The 18,665-nt window shown below is 37.7% G+C and overlaps 1 protein-coding gene across 11 annotated transcripts in view; it reads right to left on the bottom strand.

The window, feature by feature from the left end:
* Window positions 1-18,665, bottom strand: part of gramd1bb (GRAM domain containing 1Bb) — a 100,626-nt gene that overhangs the window by 75,964 nt on the left and 5,997 nt on the right. For 2 of the 11 annotated variants that reach the window (XM_020600422.1, XM_020600413.1), the window contains exon 1: window positions 2,555-2,837. The exons of the other annotated variants lie outside the window; for them this stretch is intronic. The gene's annotated coding sequence lies outside the window, so the exon portion shown is untranslated. Of the gene's footprint in view, window positions 1-2,554; window positions 2,838-18,665 lie in introns of those variants that run through there. 11 annotated transcript variants of the gene reach the window in all.

Raw genomic sequence — 18,665 nt, forward strand, 5'->3', positions numbered from 1 at the left:
TTTGTCATCAACTATGACACCTAGAAATTTAATTTCATATACTCGTTCTATATTAGCTCCCCCAATTTTCAATTGAAGTTCATTATCTAGTCTACGATTCCCAAATACCATAAATTTAGTTTTATCCAAATTCAGAGATAGTATATTGCTGTCACACCATTTCTTTATCTTCTCAAGTTCCTGTGAAACCCGTCCAGACAGTTGCTGTAGGTTTTCACCTGATGCCCATATGGTAGTGTCATCAGCAAACAAAACCACCTTCACTAAATCAGAAACCTTGCATATATCATTAATGTATAATATAAATAATTTAGAACAGAACCCTGAGGCATTTTCAACTAAGCTTTCACTTCCTGGCTGATGTCTTGAGATGTTGCTGCAATATATCCACCTAATCTTCCCCCCTCATTACACTGTCTATTTTGTGACTTCAGTTGTACATACAATACTGAAATGAACTGAACAAGAGTCTACTGTGAAACCACAGGTGTCCCCCCAGAAGGGTTTTTCCAACACATGCTGGACTACATGTGCATAGCACAGCAGATATATCCTCTCAAGCAGCCAGGCAGCAGTCCCATTATAAAACCAGCCAAGGGTTTCTGTCTGTCAGTCAGCACCACACATTGTTCATGTCAGCATTTGTTATTTTTTTGTAGTATAAGCAGGTACATAGGTCTAAATATATTCCTTCTTTAGGCCAACCTTTAACACAGTACTGATTACTTTATATTATAAAACACATATATTACAGTACTGTTGTAATCTGCTAATCACTAATACCTTAAAAAGTAGTCAACAGCTGCCATCAAAAATAACCAGAGGATATCATTAGGTCCCCAGCAATGCAGAGATTATATAGAGTAAATGTCACTTATAGGTTAACTTCCTTTATTTGAAGTAAAGTATACAAGAGTATATGGGAAGAAATGTGATAATCAGCGAAGTATTGGAGCTTTAACTAAAATGAGCACAACTATTGGTTAAAACATTTTAGCTACAGTGAGTGAAATAAAAATTTTAAATGCAAAAACTAAAACAGAGAAATCGTTTATGATGTTACATGTCTGGTGATGCAACTCCTTTTGGTCCTTGAGCCCTTTACAATGCTAATTCTTGGTCATTTCTGTAAATGTAATGTCCCAACTTCAACCACATTTTCACAACAATAAACTTGTACAGGTGGCTACAAGGTAGCAGTGTTCACAGATTTTATGGCCAAAGTCAGGAGCAAATTGGAAAGTCTGCATGTGTCTGATAAGGAGGAAAAAACGTGTGCAAAGCAGAGCTTTTTAATGTACACAGAGTAAATGCCAAGGTTAAAACATTGAACAAGCAGAACCAATGTTTGAATGTTGGGCTACATGTATCAGCTATGAGCTGGCACTAAAAACCTGGCGCATGATAAGTGCTGTGACTTGAAGATGACTTGGAAGTGAAATATGAGAAACATTATATGAGGAAACATTTCAAAATTATGAGTACAAATATACTGCATATTGGCCACAAACTTAAACTAAACTATAGGGCCTAACACATAGTTCTTAACTAACAGTGTAACAAACAGAAAGACCTTATGGAGACATCAGATGATAAGATAAACTCTTTAGATAGTAGATAGGTTAACTGAACATGCTGACAAGGAGCTGGGATTGAACCTAAACGCTGCAACTACTGCACAACCCTGCTCCCAGTTTCTTTGATTATTAAAGATGCATTAACTAAAATTTAGCACCTTCTTCCTTCAGGATGTTTTAGCATCTAAAGTAAAAGTGTGCATATTCATATCATTAGCGAACTAGCATGGTCATGATTTAGGCTTCCTTTGTAATGAATTCGTATTATTTTTAATTTCGTACTAATTCGAGCTTTATGTAACTTAAGTGCTTTGTGTGTCATTGACAGTAACCAGAGTTTTCTACCAGTCTGACAAATTTCATGGACTGGAGGATGCTGAACAGATGCAACCGGGCTTCCGTAGTTTACAGTACGTTCGCGCTGGGGAACGGGATTTGACGGGAAAGGCATAGAGCGGTTATGAGCGGTGCTGTCAGTGTGTCTGAGTTTTATTAGAGCCTCTAGAAGCTGAAAAGAAATTAGGTAGAGTAGCTTTAAGGTAGTCTAAGGCTGAAAATGCACAGGAAACCTGATCCACAGATAAAGTACTAACACAGTACTTTGAGAGCTTTGAACATACATTTTAATTGGCTGTGTATGTTTATTTTCACATTCCATACAGTTTGGTGAGGCACACGGGGCAACATCTGTCTCAGGCACTGGACACGCACACTAAAGCCACGATGCAGGAAAGGTTATACTCCATAATCACGCATGATCCATTTACTGTCAGGAAAAATCTAAATACTAAGCACAGATCAAGGTCATCGTGTATTGTGGCCGCTGCGTTGTCATCAGTTTATTAAACTGCTTCCTTTACCAACTTAAGATGTTTCTCAGTGCAAAACATCTGTCGACTGGTCCAACAAAACATTAAACTTCAGAAAACCCCAGTAAAAGTCAGATATGTCTCATCACTGCCCGAGGCGCGTTTTACCTTCGATTTGCGCTCGTCGACTTCCACAAACTTGTCCGTGCAGAACCCCCACACGGCCCAGTCCGGAGGATAGACTAACTTCATACACGGTACTCATCCGGGCTGGCAGGTTAAAAACATCCGGTGAAGTCTGGTGCTTTGTTTGTCCGGCGGAATAACAAACTCAGATCAGTGCATCTCGGAGGCGGAGACCCGCAGCCCGGTCTACTTCACGGATGAGAGCAGACCACTGAGCAGTGACCTATCGCTGTCTGACCAAACACCACATATGACCTCCCTTCTCTTAACCTCTTAGTGGCCTGACAGCTGCTCCTGATCGACCTGGGATTTATGATGCCATCAGTCATTAGCCCATCCGATCTGTGGATTAGTGTGGATTTATTATCTACTGCAGTGCGCATGTGAGATCTAAACAAAAGGGGTTTAAAGGCATCCTCCAAACCCATCGTTCCCAAGAAAAGGCACTTGGAATTAATGCATAAAAATTTCATTTAGTTAATTCTATAATTCAGTCAACACACACACAACCAGTCAAAAGTTTGGAAACACAATCCCATTGAATTGAACTGGGAAAGTGTGCCCAAACAGACTGGTAGTGCATATGTCAAAGTAGCATGTTAAAGTGATAACAAAACTCCACAAAGTGATGAAAATTCATTACAAATAAACTACAAATGTTTGCAAAAATCCCCCCACCCCTTATTAGGACAGACCTTATAACTGGTCACATAACTACTGTAGTTAAACAGAAATCACCTGTGTGTTGTCCAGGAGTTTTAAATGATTGTATCTGGAAGGTCCAACCTTTGATAAAGCCGTTGTCACAATAACACGACAACAACAAAACACTCCAAGCAGGTTCTCAAAAAGGTGATGTTGTGAAAACCAATAAAATATGAACACTTCCAAGGGGGATTAATTTTTTTCCATGGCGGCATATTGTGTTGCTCCTTGAAAGGCAGCATAATCTATATGGTGGATGGAAAACAAAGAAAATACCTTCATGCAGTATAGTGCTGCAAAATGCAATATTTTACACTACTGAAAGAAACGCAAATTGGTAGCACTACTTCATTATCCATATTATAATAGATATTTAATCAGCTATATGTAGGTTTCCAAATAGTTACTGTACATCTGTGATATAGACTCAAATATGAAAGTATGTATGTGTGAGACAACAAGGAATATTTCAAAATAAATAGACGAATCCAATATCTTTTGGTCCTTGTTGGCATAGTCAAATGGACCAGTTTGAAAAGACGGTACAAAGTGGGAAAAATCACAGTCTGCAGTGACTTATGTCACACCATGAAGCCTGACCCTCCTCGCCGCTTTGGGAACAGAGGGTTAAAGGTTACAGACAAAAGGTGGGCAGCCTGTCTGCCAGTGTGTGATTAAACTGTGTGTTTACGTATTTGTGTGTCCACACCAACCCCCTCTGAGTAAGACTTTTCTGAGGCCTTGTGCACAAAGCATGCAAAGGGCTGTTGTCTGGCAGAAGTGACTCGATTCTTGGATTCAGCAGAGAGCTTGAACAATGTTTCTATTGATGGGAAAGTGACAAACAAAGAGAGAGGAAAAGACAGCGCAACAGAGGCAGAGACAGATCTACAGTTATTATCTGATGACAATCAACATCATTCACTGTCACAGAAAAGACTTCTGGGAAAGGTAACTGACGCTTCTACAGCTCAAATCTGTCAGTCATTTTTTTAAGCTACATTTTGAGCCTATAGTACTAAATAGAGAATTAAATCAAACCACAAATGGCCTGGGGTTTTCATTATGTTGTTTTTAAATCATGTAGATTCATTAAATATATTGTGTAATACATCCAACCATCCCTCTAACCACTTAAGATATTTCAAACTCCCATTTCTCATTAAATGTCTTCAGATTCATTTCCATTAGTCTGAGTTTTTAGGCTACATACGTAAAAGGGTTAAATGTTTTTTTTTTATCCCTGGAACTTCAAAGACCTTTACATAAATTCAATCATGTGTACTAGTGAGCCAACCTCCACAAGGAAAATGAGTGAAAACTTGCTTAATATTCATAGACATTTTATATATGCAGCCAATTTATGCATAAAGACAGAAGTATGAAATGTAGATATACACACAGAGATTGCATGACCGGGACATTCATGGATTTTTGCATTGGCATGAAGGCTGATGGACTACACCTCAGAGTGCGAATACATTAAATCTGCAGTGTGTATGAATTATTGGTATTGACCGATAAGAGGGAAGGCATGAATCAAAGCCTGAGAGAAACAATACTGTACATTCTAAACTGGACTTTACACTTTGATCTAGAATGAAACGGTTTTGGCTGCATCCCTTCAATCACTCCAGCATTTTTTGTTTGCATGCTGGTGTAACAGAAAGCTACTGCACACTGTTGTTTTCTTCAGCATGAAATAGCTCCTGTTTGATAAGAATCCAAAAAGATAATGAATCAGTGCTCTGAAGAATAGGAAATCACTGTAGGTGCTGTGGTTATTAATGTGCAGTGAGTAATTTATGGCACAGAGGTGGGGCAGGGGGAGGCGGCAGCAGGTTCAGTATGCTTGGAACATTTCTCTGCAATTCATAGCCAATACGTTTTCAGTAGCTGGCCCTCAATGTGCCGCCCTTACCAAAGTGCCACTCTAGGCAATTGCCTGGTTCGCCTACATGGAGATTATTCTGACTGCTGTCATAGAAAGGATGATGTGCTAAGGAGAAAGCTTGTGGTAGCTCAGGAGAGTAAGCTTTAATTCATTACTTGGGTACATTCCTTTGCTATACAATTGCCCTTTTTCAGTTTACAGAAACTTACCTAACAGTATTGCTAAGACAAGTAATCAAGCTGTTAAAAATGATGCTAGTGATGTCATTTTCTATGTTCCTTCCTTTTGATCAAATGTTTGCTGAATAGGCTCCTCTGGTCAAGGGTCACTTGTGTGGACATTTAATCAACCATGTAATGAGCAACTGGAGAAAATTCACCATAATTGTTTAAAGAAAAGTTGAATACCTGGTTCATCATCTGATTTCTGAGGTAGTCTTAGTGCCGTCAGGCTGATCCTATTACTGGTCCATCACAGGTTCTGTCTCATAGTGGCACACTGACCAACAGCAGCAAGTGATACGGTAAACATGCCAGGCGAGCTCTTGTATATGTACTTAACTGAATTGTTGCTTACGCTGCACTATACAATTTAATGCCAGTAAGAAAGAAGTAAAGGGAGGAAACAGAAAAAAAGGGTGGGGGTGGTGAGAGAGACTAGCAAATGGTTGTGGACGGTGCATCTGGGACAATCTGCAGGCTTTGTGCCAGTTTTGGTAAAGTAATATCACATTCATCTGGAGCTATGTGGAAGCTGCAGAAAAATGGAGAGAGAGGAATGTGTAGTTGTTGTTTTCTACACCCCTCACACTGATTCATGAAAAGACTCACATACAGTATGTTTTGTGTACAAGATATGAGATGATAAATACTCTATACTGAGCAGGTGTGGGGCACAGACAATTTTTCTTGGTTTCCATGGCAACAGTGGTCGTTCACGGCTAAATTTAACTGCTTTGATTATTAATGTTTGTTCACGGACATGCCACATGCCACATATTTTGCATTGTTGTCCTTGTTTGTGAAATAATTTATCTGAACAGCACTACAAAAAACCCCAAACCAAAACAAAACAAAAAACACCAGCTGAAACAACATTTACAAAATGACTCTAATGTAGTCTTATTTGCAATCAGATCTAGATAAGATAACATTTTGTGCTTTTTCTTTGCATATCTTCCATTGACATGCAGGTTTTTGTCCCCTTGTTCTATCTTTATATTTGTTCCTCTTTAACTATATCATAAAGACACAGTATAAAAATTATAGCAAGACATGTCCAGAAAATGCCAAAGCCATACATCTGGGGACCAAACCATAGTAAAGGAGCTAAATCTGGTAAAAGAAGAAGAAAAATTAAATAAAAAAAAAGAATAAAGCATAATTGGAATTGCTTCATAAGACTATGGAACATGGTCTGATATAAAAGCAAACTTTTTTTTTTTTAAATATATCCAATTTCCAAACCCAGAAACTAATTAAAAACCACCACCAACAACAACAGAGCCACCTTTAAAACAGAATGTATAGAGAGCACCAGTCACTAAACTGGCTTTTTTTGTTACAAGGCCACATTAATGGCTGAGATGGGTGCAGGAGAAATAAAAGATTGCTGATGCTGCAGTTCCTACTGGTTACCATTAGGTGTTACTATAGTGTCCATGTGGATTTCCTTACCTTGTACACATTGCCTTCTGAATCAAGTGCATATAATTTAATATTATTAACACTTTAACCACATACTGGTACATCACTGAAAATGTGTTTGCTAAATTTAATGGAAATGTATTCATGGTTTTGGGATACCCTATTTAAAATGTCCACGAGCTGTAAGGTAGGCCCTGTTTCTAAAAATGCATTAATTAATAGCTACTGTACATTGGATTGTCAGGTTGTCAAGGTACTTGACATTTATGAGCAGCTCTCTAGCTTGTTAAAGACTTCTCACAGTAGCTGCTATATTTGAGGATGCAAACTAAAATGTATAGTCAGAGAGATCAGGGGGAAAAAACATACTTGAAGTTTCTTGTAGACACTTGGCTGCACGAAGCCAGACATGAATTATTTATATACTTCCAAGCAAAGCTAAAATTTCAGGTGTATCCAGGGCACTTACATGAAGATTTGTTTTGTTGCTGTATATGTAGTAAACACGGTTTAAAATGATTTGTAGCGCTGGTGGGTGGGGAGGCAATAAAAGAATCAGATGGGTTTTTTTTGTCAGAAAACAAATACAAGCAGAAGAGAATGTTTTGTTTAAATAAACTGGTATATTTCACAATTAATGTACATAAACGCTGACTTTTATCAGTGATATGCAAGTTTTTGTTCATGTATAATATCAACACATCAATTTCATATTTGAATGCTGCTTGAAGACACAAACAATTTGCACAAAACTATTTCTAAATTGTATCACTAATGATCAAATCTCATTCTGCTGACATCAGCCATGAGAACATGGCTGAAGAAATGCGCTTGGCATTGACTGAAAGACTCATCCTCATCTCTTTCCATAGTTGCATTCTTCTACACGGTGCAATGGAAATCATAAATCCTTAAGATTACGGTGAAATAACATTTGGATGCTATGGCCTGCCACTGAAATAGATGACCCAGGGTGAGTCACTGGGTAAAAAGCAAATTGCACCATTTATTTTTCAATTCAGTGACAAAGCATTGTCTCCTCACACTAGTTAGACACCACAAGACTGATCTTATACAGTCTATATAAAAAGGACAATTTAACATATAGGGGCTTTAAATCTATGACACGCCTTGTCTCTTGGTGTATCGGGGTCATGCGGCCATGGTAAAGAAAAGCATCTCAGTGAGTGTGGCTGCTTATGGTTTGATCAAGCTGACAAATAACTGCTTTTCAGTTTCCTTTAAAAAGGTTTTTGCAACAAGCTCCAGACCCTTTCAGTGAGTGAATATGTTAAACAGTTCTTTTTTTGTAACAGAATGACAAAACGTGCAGCTGAGTCTGCAGACAGGGGACAATCTGTGGTCTCCACAACGGTTTGAGAATATTTTTTTGATAAACTGTGAAGTCACAGAAGAGAAAAATCACACTCCTTGAGGCGTGATACTGCTCAATATGTTTATGTGGCTGTGTGCATTTTGTACTTTATAATGGCACACTGTGGTTTCACAGTTACGGAAACAAATCCTCATTCAGGGATATGTTGTTATATATGTAGATTCTGATCTGAAATAACTCTGCATACATGAATAAATAATAATTATTAAGGAAATAGAACACAATGTATCAGAAAAAAACATGGAGATATTGGAGTTTAATATGCTTAGCCCATTATCTTGGACTACAGAGGTATTGCAAAGAATGATTTATTGTTGCTACACTACATGTTCTCCCATTCCTCTAAATCCTGTAGAGGGACATGCTGACATTGTATAGGCATGATTTACATTGTCAGGAGCAGATCTACCATAAATCTGAGTGGTTAGACATAATCACTCAGACATCAATCAGCCTAATTATTATGGATTGAAAAGAAACCAGGAAAAGGCACCAACTAGATAGAAACCTGACAGTCTAAGATGGGGGAAGATAAAGCATCACTGGATATGTAATGTCAGCTCTCAGATGGGGGGAATTTATGGTATCAGAAAAATAGATTTTTAATTGTTGGGGACTAGAGATTGACTGACTGTGTCTTTACATCATGGTACCCAGGGGTACTATATCCACACATATAAGGAACTGTAAATTTCCTGATCAAGTCAGAGCCTCCAGAGCTGTCCTGCATGACAGGACATAAACTTGGAGACTGACAGGCCAGAACTGTTCTGACAGTGTGATTTTACAGTTTACAACGTGAACCTACATGATACCGTCATTGTTTGTTTACTACTGATGGTCATCTACACCTTTGGCTTAATCTGTACATACACATTGAGAGCCAATGTACCAGAGTCAAATTCCTTGTGTCCGACATGCCTGGCCAATAAAGCAGATTCTGATTCTGATCTATATGGTTGATATTAACGTAATAGGAGAAATTAACATTGGCTTATCAAAATGATTTGTGAAAATAATGTTCTTAATAGTTGTAGACTGCATACAGTTTCTCTCTAGGTTAATTTAGGTTGTATACATTAATAAGCCAAAACATTATTACCACTCACAGATTAAGTAAATGATGTTGATTATCATGTAACAGTGGTCCAAGTCAAGGTCTGGAATATATTAAATGTTAAGTGAACAGTCATTTTTCTGGAGTTCTGGGTTCGATGTGAAAGAAACGGACAGGCCAACATCTTCCAAATGACAACACTTGTGGGGTGCTCCCAGTCAGCGGTGGTGAATACCTACTGACGGACCGAAAGGACAAACCACAAACCAGCCACAGGGAGATGTGCTGGGAATAGTCTGATCTACAGCTACATGTTGCAACCTACAGAATGTAAAAGGTCTTCTTCAGCAGGTTGAACATCATATCTCCTGTATCACTGAGACAAGAATGTAACAATGCCAAAGGTCCTTTAGTAGCCCTTTCTTTAGCTATAGATTGAGTCAGCAGATGAAGTCAGTTGTCATGAAATGTAAACATTCAAACAGTTTTTCAGGACTTTTCCCTCTGTGCTGGACTACAACCTGAACATTTGATGATTTGATTTAGATTTTTATGTGATTTTATTTCGATTTGAACCTTGAAACCTCAGCTCTTGGGTCAACATCAGCAAGTTCTTATTGTGTAAACGATCGGCTAATGAAGCTCATGGGACACAAGGAAAAGCTCCCAAAAAGCTATGAAATGGACCTTGTGGGGAGAGTTTTTTATTCTCTCAACTGCAGTTTCCAAAACTGAAATTGAACTTTGAGCCTGGAATGATCTATAATTACCTGGTTTGGTTCACTAAATTGAACGTGTCAGAGCAACTCTGAACCTCTTGAAATAGTAGAAAAATCCATCAGTCTGATGTCTAATCAAGCACATGTTGTCTTGCTTCACTTCCTAACATAAATATATGTAATTATCCATAACCTTACATGACCAATCCCACAAGCCCATCATTTTAACTGTGTTGCTGCTGAGAAAATTTTGCATTATCTAATTAAATAGCATAATTTCAGGATGATTCAGACTTCATCGAGTTAGGGTTAGAGAGCAGATATTCTACAATAACGCTAACATGAAAGAACAATGAAAGAAGAAAGACAGAGTTACTGCTTATTTAGTGCAGCATGTCAATTACAACAGCAAAATCAGAGAAAGAATAAAATATTTTTAGAATACATCTTTTGATTAGAACGTGAAAACATTGCGTGGTTATTGATTTGGAGCTGTAATCAATTTAGTGTGACATTACCAATATCACTTTTAGATATTATTATTAAAAATATCTGTTTTGAATGCAGTGCCATATTTTATGGAGAACAGAAATGCAAAAGTTAGATTGGTACTTCAGTCTGAGGTTTGACATCAAGACACTGTTTATAACCAAGCTTAAGCCTTGGTGTTTTAGTGCAAAAGGGGCGGTGACATGTGACTGAGCAGCGAGCAGCCACCATCAAGCATGAGTAGCCATCTGGAAGCAGCTACAAGGACATAATTAGTGCTGAAAAAACAGACACCTTTCCGGCTGCAGCTGAGAAAAGTGTCAATTACTGCATATTCAGTGCCTCTCTAAAGACCATAGCATCAATTGTATACTAACAGTTAATGGAGAAAGGTTTTATGTTTTGACAGCAATGGATATTATCAATTTTGCTCAGTTTTCTTGAATGAATATGCAGCTTTGTTGTGGTAATCTAAACAATCTCTAGACTTACAGATACATGCAACAATGGGATATTGATTTATGAGACAAAAACACACTGCAAGTCAATACCTGGCTGAATTTGCATTACTTTTCCATTACAGAACTGTGAAGATCGAGTATCTTGGGATTTTGGCATAATAACATCCGAAAAGGAGTGGAAAGGAAACTGGGAAACCATGTCAATTTTTCCTCAAAAGTAAATCTCCCTCCATATTTTATTCATAAACCCTTTGGCATGTCATCTGCAAGCCAAAACTCATTCATAATATAAAATTCATAAAAAAATGAATTCATAAAATTTGTCAATTACTTTCAGTGTCCACTGAGACCAACCGTAATCAAATGGAGTAATACTGAAAATGTATCCTGTGGGTCTAAATGTGGTTGCAATTTAGTAGAATGCGCAAAGCAGAGAAGTGAAGAGGGTATGGAAAAACTGGCCACTGGGCAAAAAGAACTAATTCATGTACAATTGATTAAAAACTTTGCAAGAAAAAATATTTGCTATAATGACAAAACACATCCATAATAGAAAACCAGGTAGACAGTGATGTATGTTGCAAATCAGAAACAAATGGGCAAATTTCAACTGAAGAAAGAATTAACCAAACTGTGCAGCTTAAAGGTACATTGCAGAGTTTTTGACCAACACTATTGACCAGTGCTTTTACAAGCAGGTTCCCGATTTGTATACTTTGTGCACCTGTGCCAAATTTATATTTTTAGAGCAATTACACACTACTACAGCATGGTCACCTTGTAAAAAAACTAACAGTCAGAATTACGGACTGTGATGATCAGCGACAGCTTGACAGATGGAGGGGAGCTGGCATCACTACAAAGTCCAGGTCATAAATTAATCAACCAGAAAGACATTTTTCTGACTCACTTAGGATCAGCACCATTTAGCATGTTCTCTGTTCACATAAATCGTCCATCATGGCCCACCATAGCTCTATGGTATTGTATTTTAATCAGGCTTTGACAGCACCTGCTAAGTAAGAATCATAGATCTAATAAAAGCTGCCCATGGGTTGTTTACATGTTAAATAACCTGTAAAAACTGTTAAACTTAACTACATCCAATCTTTATTATAGCACATCTGCAAAGAAATGCTGACAGTTTTTAAAGTGACAGTGATTTAGCTTTTACATATGTTATATGGCTAAAAAATGCCAATTGGCACTTTGATGGAGACACAAGGCTGTAGTTAGTGTGGAATAATGGCAGTTACAGAAGATTCCAAAAGTGAAACTCTTCAGCAAAACCACTTTTCAAACTTCTCCTTCAGCTTAAAACACAAAGCTATGGCAAAAATACAACGCCTCCACACTGCATTAGAAGGCAGTCCTGCTCTTTAAAATAAGCCTTCAAGCCTCCTCCCATATCAGTTTGCCTGTCATCCTTCTGACTTGTCATGCAAAAACAAAAAAGAGAATGATTAAATATGATTTTACACCAAAAGCTTCATACTATATGGCGTAGTTTCTGTCCCTGTGACAAACATGGCTATGTGGACTCACAGCTCGTTCAGATTATTAATGCAGGCCTTCTCTCAGAATCAAAAAAAGAATCACTTTCCTTGCCTCCGAGACAGAACGAAGTGAAGTCAGAATGAAATTGGGAAATTCATCCACTCAGTGAAACTGGCAGTGCCCACTTTAAAGGCTTCCGCTACTTTGAAGCTTCTAATACCTTCCTGATGCATGAACCATACAAATCAGTCAGCATAATAAATGCCCCTTGAGACAGAATGGAAATGAAATGTAGAGAAACCTGTCCAGAAGACAAGCTAATATTACTGACAACGTTTTATACTATATATAATTCAAAATAGATTACACACTACATAATATTGAAAGGTATGAAGAAAATTTAAATTTTGCAAATTTATGTTTATTTTTGTCTATTATAGTTGAGATATTTTCAGTATTTGATATTTTTTCCTTGCTGTTGATGACAAACTGGTCTTTAACTACTGAACTGTCAAAAATATAAGGCAAAATTGTGCACTGTGCAAGTAATAGTAATGCAGCTTACAGTAAGAGCTTAGAGGTTGTTTTTGTTACAGCAAATACAATTAATAGGAAAAATACAGGCACTTTGTTTTCTAAGAATTTAAAAATGGTTAATCTGTTTACAAAAATCCAGCACTACGTAAGTATAAAGAGCATGACTATAGGTTTTTAGATGTCCAGTGACCGGGCACAACTACAGAGCAAGAAAGTCAGAACACACTGTATTATCATGAAAGAAGAGAAGATGATGCCAATACTGTCAACAGGTCTGAGAGAACTGCAAGTGCATACACTGCTGAATGAATAACGTAGTCACTGCAAATGCAATGTAACCTCAACTTAAGACAAAACATGCATCTTTCAGTTACCTTGCATAGAACAAACTGAGACATTAAGTAAAATACAAGCTTTAAAAAGTACAAAATTAATAATTTACATCCAAGTACCATGTTATGTGTCAGGTTTGTTTAAAAGTTCACACACAGTCAGGAAAACAAAACATACTGTATTAAGGAGTCAAAAACTGGTCAAGGGATGTGAGATCTGCTGGGTCTCATTAGAAATGTGTTGAGTGAATGGAGTCCAGTCACTTGTTACATTTCTGTTGTAGCTGAGGTACAAGATGCAGACGTTTTGGACATTCGTTATGGCTGCCCAGCAGTCAAGTCAACCAAAGTTGGATAATTTTAACGAACAGTGTCATCGATCCATATAACTAACAATGTCATTCTGGGACCAGTTTCATTATATTTGAGATATGTGTGACAGCCCTGGGCCAGCTTCAGCTGTCTTGGTGCCTGCTGCCTGCTTCTAGTATTGACTTGCAGGCAACTGCTGGGCTGGGAAGTGATCTGTAAAAGCCCCTCTAAGTCCCCTCTGTCTCATTTCTGCTCCCAAACCTTTGCAAACATCCTCTCACCTTTACCATCCACCACAGCCCAGCAGTGTCTGAATTCAGGTCTATTTTTGTGTCCTCGTTATTTTCAGAAAGCTGGGCTTGACCCATGCTTTACAACATGATACTGTTAGCTCTGACTTTTTTAATACTTAATGATGCACACTGAAAATATACATTTTGGAGGATTACTGCAACAGGGTCATTTGACAATCAATTCCCTCAGACTGAAAACAAATTGAAGCTTGGGGGCAGGGAATGACAGGTTACCTGAAACAATGCAACAACAGACCTGTTTAAAATAATGAATTACACCTGTGTTGACTAATAGACTTTACCTATGCACAATCCACTGAAACTAGTCTAAAGCTAAGTTTACATTACCTGCCGAAGTGACACAACCAGGTTTCTCCCTTCCAAGTGACTCAAATCTGATCTTTTCATGGATGTGTGAACAAAGAAACCTGGACTTTATATTAGATCTAATCTCTGTATTGTGACCATAGCCTAAAAAAACACAGCCTTAAGAGGTCATCACAGATCAAACCAAGACAAAGAAGATGACTGATTTTTTCTATCCACTTCAGTTCAAAAGAAGCAGAAAGCAGGAGGTAGGTTGAACAGGAGAAAGAAAAAATGGTTCTAATATTAAAAGGAAAGGTTTGCTGCCTGTGGGATTCCTGAGGGACGCAATACCAGTGCTGAGAAGGTGAGAACTGCAGTGCAGACAGCAGGTCCATTTAGGACACCAGGTGGATCTGATGCTCAGAATATTGCAGCAAGACTAAGTCAGCTTTCTACTAATTTAATTTCTAATGATTTTCGAGTATTTGAAATAGATTTCAAGTCATATTTAAGGTTCCCTGTGATTGATAATGTTCTGTGATATTTTATTCATCCAATTTTACTTTTGTTACTTGTTTCATTTCCCTTTACTGTAGTTATATTGTCATGGAATTGGTCACATTGTTGGCAGATTAAGTGAATGTTAGTGGAATAAAGTCAGCAGATCACCTGTGTCATTTAAAATTCTGCATCTAATCTTATATATTAATACATTATCACCTGATAAAAAGTTGCTGGGCAGTGCCTGCAGTCCATCTTGGACCTCTCTCCTCTAAAGCCTTCCCCATTCTAAATCATCACTCTCATCATCTAACAGAATTTTGCCATTTTAAACAGGTGCTATGCAACACCAAGCCTCACAGTTATTATGATTTTAATTTCTGTAGAAGCTGTAGAGGAGAGATCCTCCAAATCTGTCTGGGCATCTAAATCTAGTCTTTAGCATGGCAATTAACACCACACTGACAAGTTGTGTTTATGGGCAGTACTGTACTGCTCCTCTATTGTGTTGGATAATAACCAGCATAAGATTCCATGTCTCTAAAGGTTATCTGCAAAGTGGAAAAGGGTTTAATTATGTATTATGGTAAATGTCCAACATATGTACACAGGAAGAGAGACATTTGTCAAATATGACTGTGCCATCACTTGCACTTTAAGTATACATAATACTTACAAATTACTGTTATTAAAGGTGCTCATGACGAGCTCTTGGAGACAGTGATTGCTTGCAGTAATCAAAAATATAAAAACGTTCTTCCATACAAGCATCACAATGAAATCTGCAATTACCGCAATTGCTGTGCCCACCCCCTGGATTTTTGTTTTTGCCTCATCCTCCTTTTTGTGTGACAGGTAGGAATTTAATTTTGCTTGCTACTTGCTTGGTGATTTCCCAGAGGTGAAGTAAGCAGTTTCCATCCATTAGCTAAATGATCATTGGATGTTATAATTTTGGTTTGACTAGATGAAAAACTCACAAGCACAGCACAGCAGAACTGAACTAATATATTAAAAAAAACAATCAGCTCGTTCTCATAGTGAAAGAATAAATGCAATTTCCTTAACATTTTATATGAGCCCATGTCCCATTAAACAGTCACCTAAATATGTAAATATTTTATATTAATGGAATACAAAAAAAACCCAACCCAATCCAAATGTGTTACTTAAAACTAGGGTACACATTCTGCAATCACAAATGATCTGAAATGTAAAACATTTTTTTTTTCTTTTCGCTAATGTTAAAGAATCCTCTTCCTACTCTATAGTCACCATCTAAAGAGATTAAGCTGAATGCCCTGACATCCTTGGGCTGCTTTCTACTGTACTCATTTATTTCAACTTTACTGCCATAAGAAAAAACAAAACACCGCAACAAGACAAAAACAAGCCCGTAAGAGATGCCTCCGAACCGAGAATGAAGATAAGTGCGAGCCTTTGTTAGTTTTGATGCCAACAGTAACTTCATTTGATGCTGATATCAAAACAACTTTTAGAAAATCAAGTTTTATTCATCCAATAATCAAGAAAGGCACCTGCTGTAAGAACTGAATCCTTCAAGACAAAACATCCAATGGATCTTAGTTTACACCATATAAAATAAAACAATATGTATGAAATTTCAAACGCCCCAACAGTACACACATTACTGTGAATCTTAGCATTAAAGTAAGTCAGTGAGTCATAATCCATTGTGTGGAAAAAGCTAATTATGAACTACTGTATATAAAACTCAGTATGAATCCCGACAAATAAAGTCAGACCGGCTTATGGTAACACCTATTAATACCAGTCAGACATGCCAACTATGTTAACACTGGGCTTTAGATTTTTATTTGGGACTGAGCAGGTGATCAGACAGAGAATGTTAATAAAAAGTGTTTAGGGATTTCATGGGGATACAATTCCAACACAGGCCACTTGTGCTGGACTTTATTAAATTTATACTACAGCACTTGATCTGAAGGACAAGGCTTTAGAGTTAACCATGTATAATATATAACCACAAAGTTGGACCCCACAAAAATACTGCATTTAAATTTCATACATACACCCACATAGGAAAATAGCATATAAAAAGAATGTGTGCTTTCCAGATGATATCAAAATAATCAGTACGTGGATGCTCACAGCAAGGTGGTTAGGAGTGAGATAATTCAGTGGCAAGAATAAAATTGTGGATATCGGTGTTCGACATCAAATAACAGAGATTAAATACAAGAAAATACTTGAGAACCTCACAGAAACAACAAGGCAAGGCAATAGAATATTTACCTGTACCAACAACAGAATGGCTTTGTTTGTGTCCTTGTAGTGTTGATTATGATATTATGTGCATTTTAGGATAGGTTTGGTTTGGTGTACCATCCCTTAGTTATAGACCTAGGCTGGGGCACTCCCATGATGCTCTAAGCTCCTCTCCCTCTTCTTACCTTTCCCTCTCGTGTCGATTTTATTTTTATATGCCACCATTACATGTCATTAACTTTGAGTCTCCTCTCTCCAGTAGAGTGTCCTCTCTCTCTCTCTCTCTCTCCGCTGTACCTTTTTTGCAGGTATCACTGGCTCTAGAGTTTTACACTTCTAATGAGCAGTCACTGACAATATTAACCTGCCCAGTGTTTGTGTGCCCTTATGCTTTTCTTTTCTGTCTCCTCTATCCACTCACCCCAGCTGGTTGAGGAAGAAGGAAGCCCACCAAGAGCCAGGATCTGTAGGAGGTTTCTTCTATTAAAGGGAGTTTTCCTCTCCACTTTTGCCAAATGCTTGCTCATGGGGGATTTGTCGGGTTTTTCCTATAATACTGTAAGGTCTAGGCCTTACTATGTAAAGTGCCCTGAGATGATTGTCGTTGTGAACTGGTGCTATACAAATAAAATTGAATTGAAGAATCATATAGCATAACATAGCAAGTAGTATATAATATTTAGCAAAAAATAGTATATAACAATACAGACATAACAGACCTTAAAGTTACAACTTCAATACTGAAATGATTGAATAAATAAATCATTAACTTACAGAAAAGTGTAATCTTTGGCAAAGTGGAAGTTATCACTATAACAGTGTGTAATTCTAGTAAATATTTTCCAGGGTCTTCACTTAGAGATTATTTTTACAGAGGACTCATTGCTTTGTCACATTGTCCTTGGATCCAAGTGGATGATTGTGCCAAATCTGAGTAAATTCCCTCAAGGTGTTCCTGAGATAGCGTGCCCACAAGAATGTGATGGGCCCGAGGTCACAGTGTCCCTGACCTTTGACCACCAAAATCTAATCATCCTCGGGTATAAGGGGACCTTTGTGGTAAATCTGACAAAATTTCCACAAGACATTCCTGAGACATCATGTTCATAAGAAACAGGCAGAAAGACGGATGAATGCATTTTTATTGTATTCTATTGTAACTTTATGGAAACATGGTTTTAGCTCAGAATCAATCTGTGAAAATCTTGTGTAAAAGGAGTGAAAAGTGTGGTCGTGAGGACAATTTAGAGATACTTGTTTAGACAAATTCAACAGCTTCTCCACTCCAGCTGTGATATCACCACTATAAGTGCTGAATGTTTTTCTTCATAGAGACCAGTGTACAGTATTTCTCATTTTCAACCATTTTAACAAAGATTTAAACAGAGTGAAATCTTTTGAAAAGGATGAATGAAATTTAAAAGTTTAATCAACAGTAGGTCAACGTCATCATCAGTGAGCCTTGGGCGTCCATGACCCTGTTGCTGGTGGTCCTTCCTTAGACACTGTTTGTAGGTACTAACCACTGCAGAGCAGGAACACCCAACCAAGACCTGCAGTGTGGGAGATAATCTGACCAAATCATCTCACCATCACAATTTCTCCCTTGTCAAAGCCTTACATTTGTCTGCTTTTCCTGCTTCCAACACATTAACTTCAAGAACTGAATGCTCACTTGCTGCCTAATATACCCCA

This window comes from Monopterus albus, unplaced genomic scaffold (assembly GCF_001952655.1).
Source record: "Monopterus albus unplaced genomic scaffold, M_albus_1.0 scaffold46.1, whole genome shotgun sequence".
Taxonomy (NCBI): Eukaryota; Metazoa; Chordata; class Actinopteri; order Synbranchiformes; family Synbranchidae; genus Monopterus; species Monopterus albus.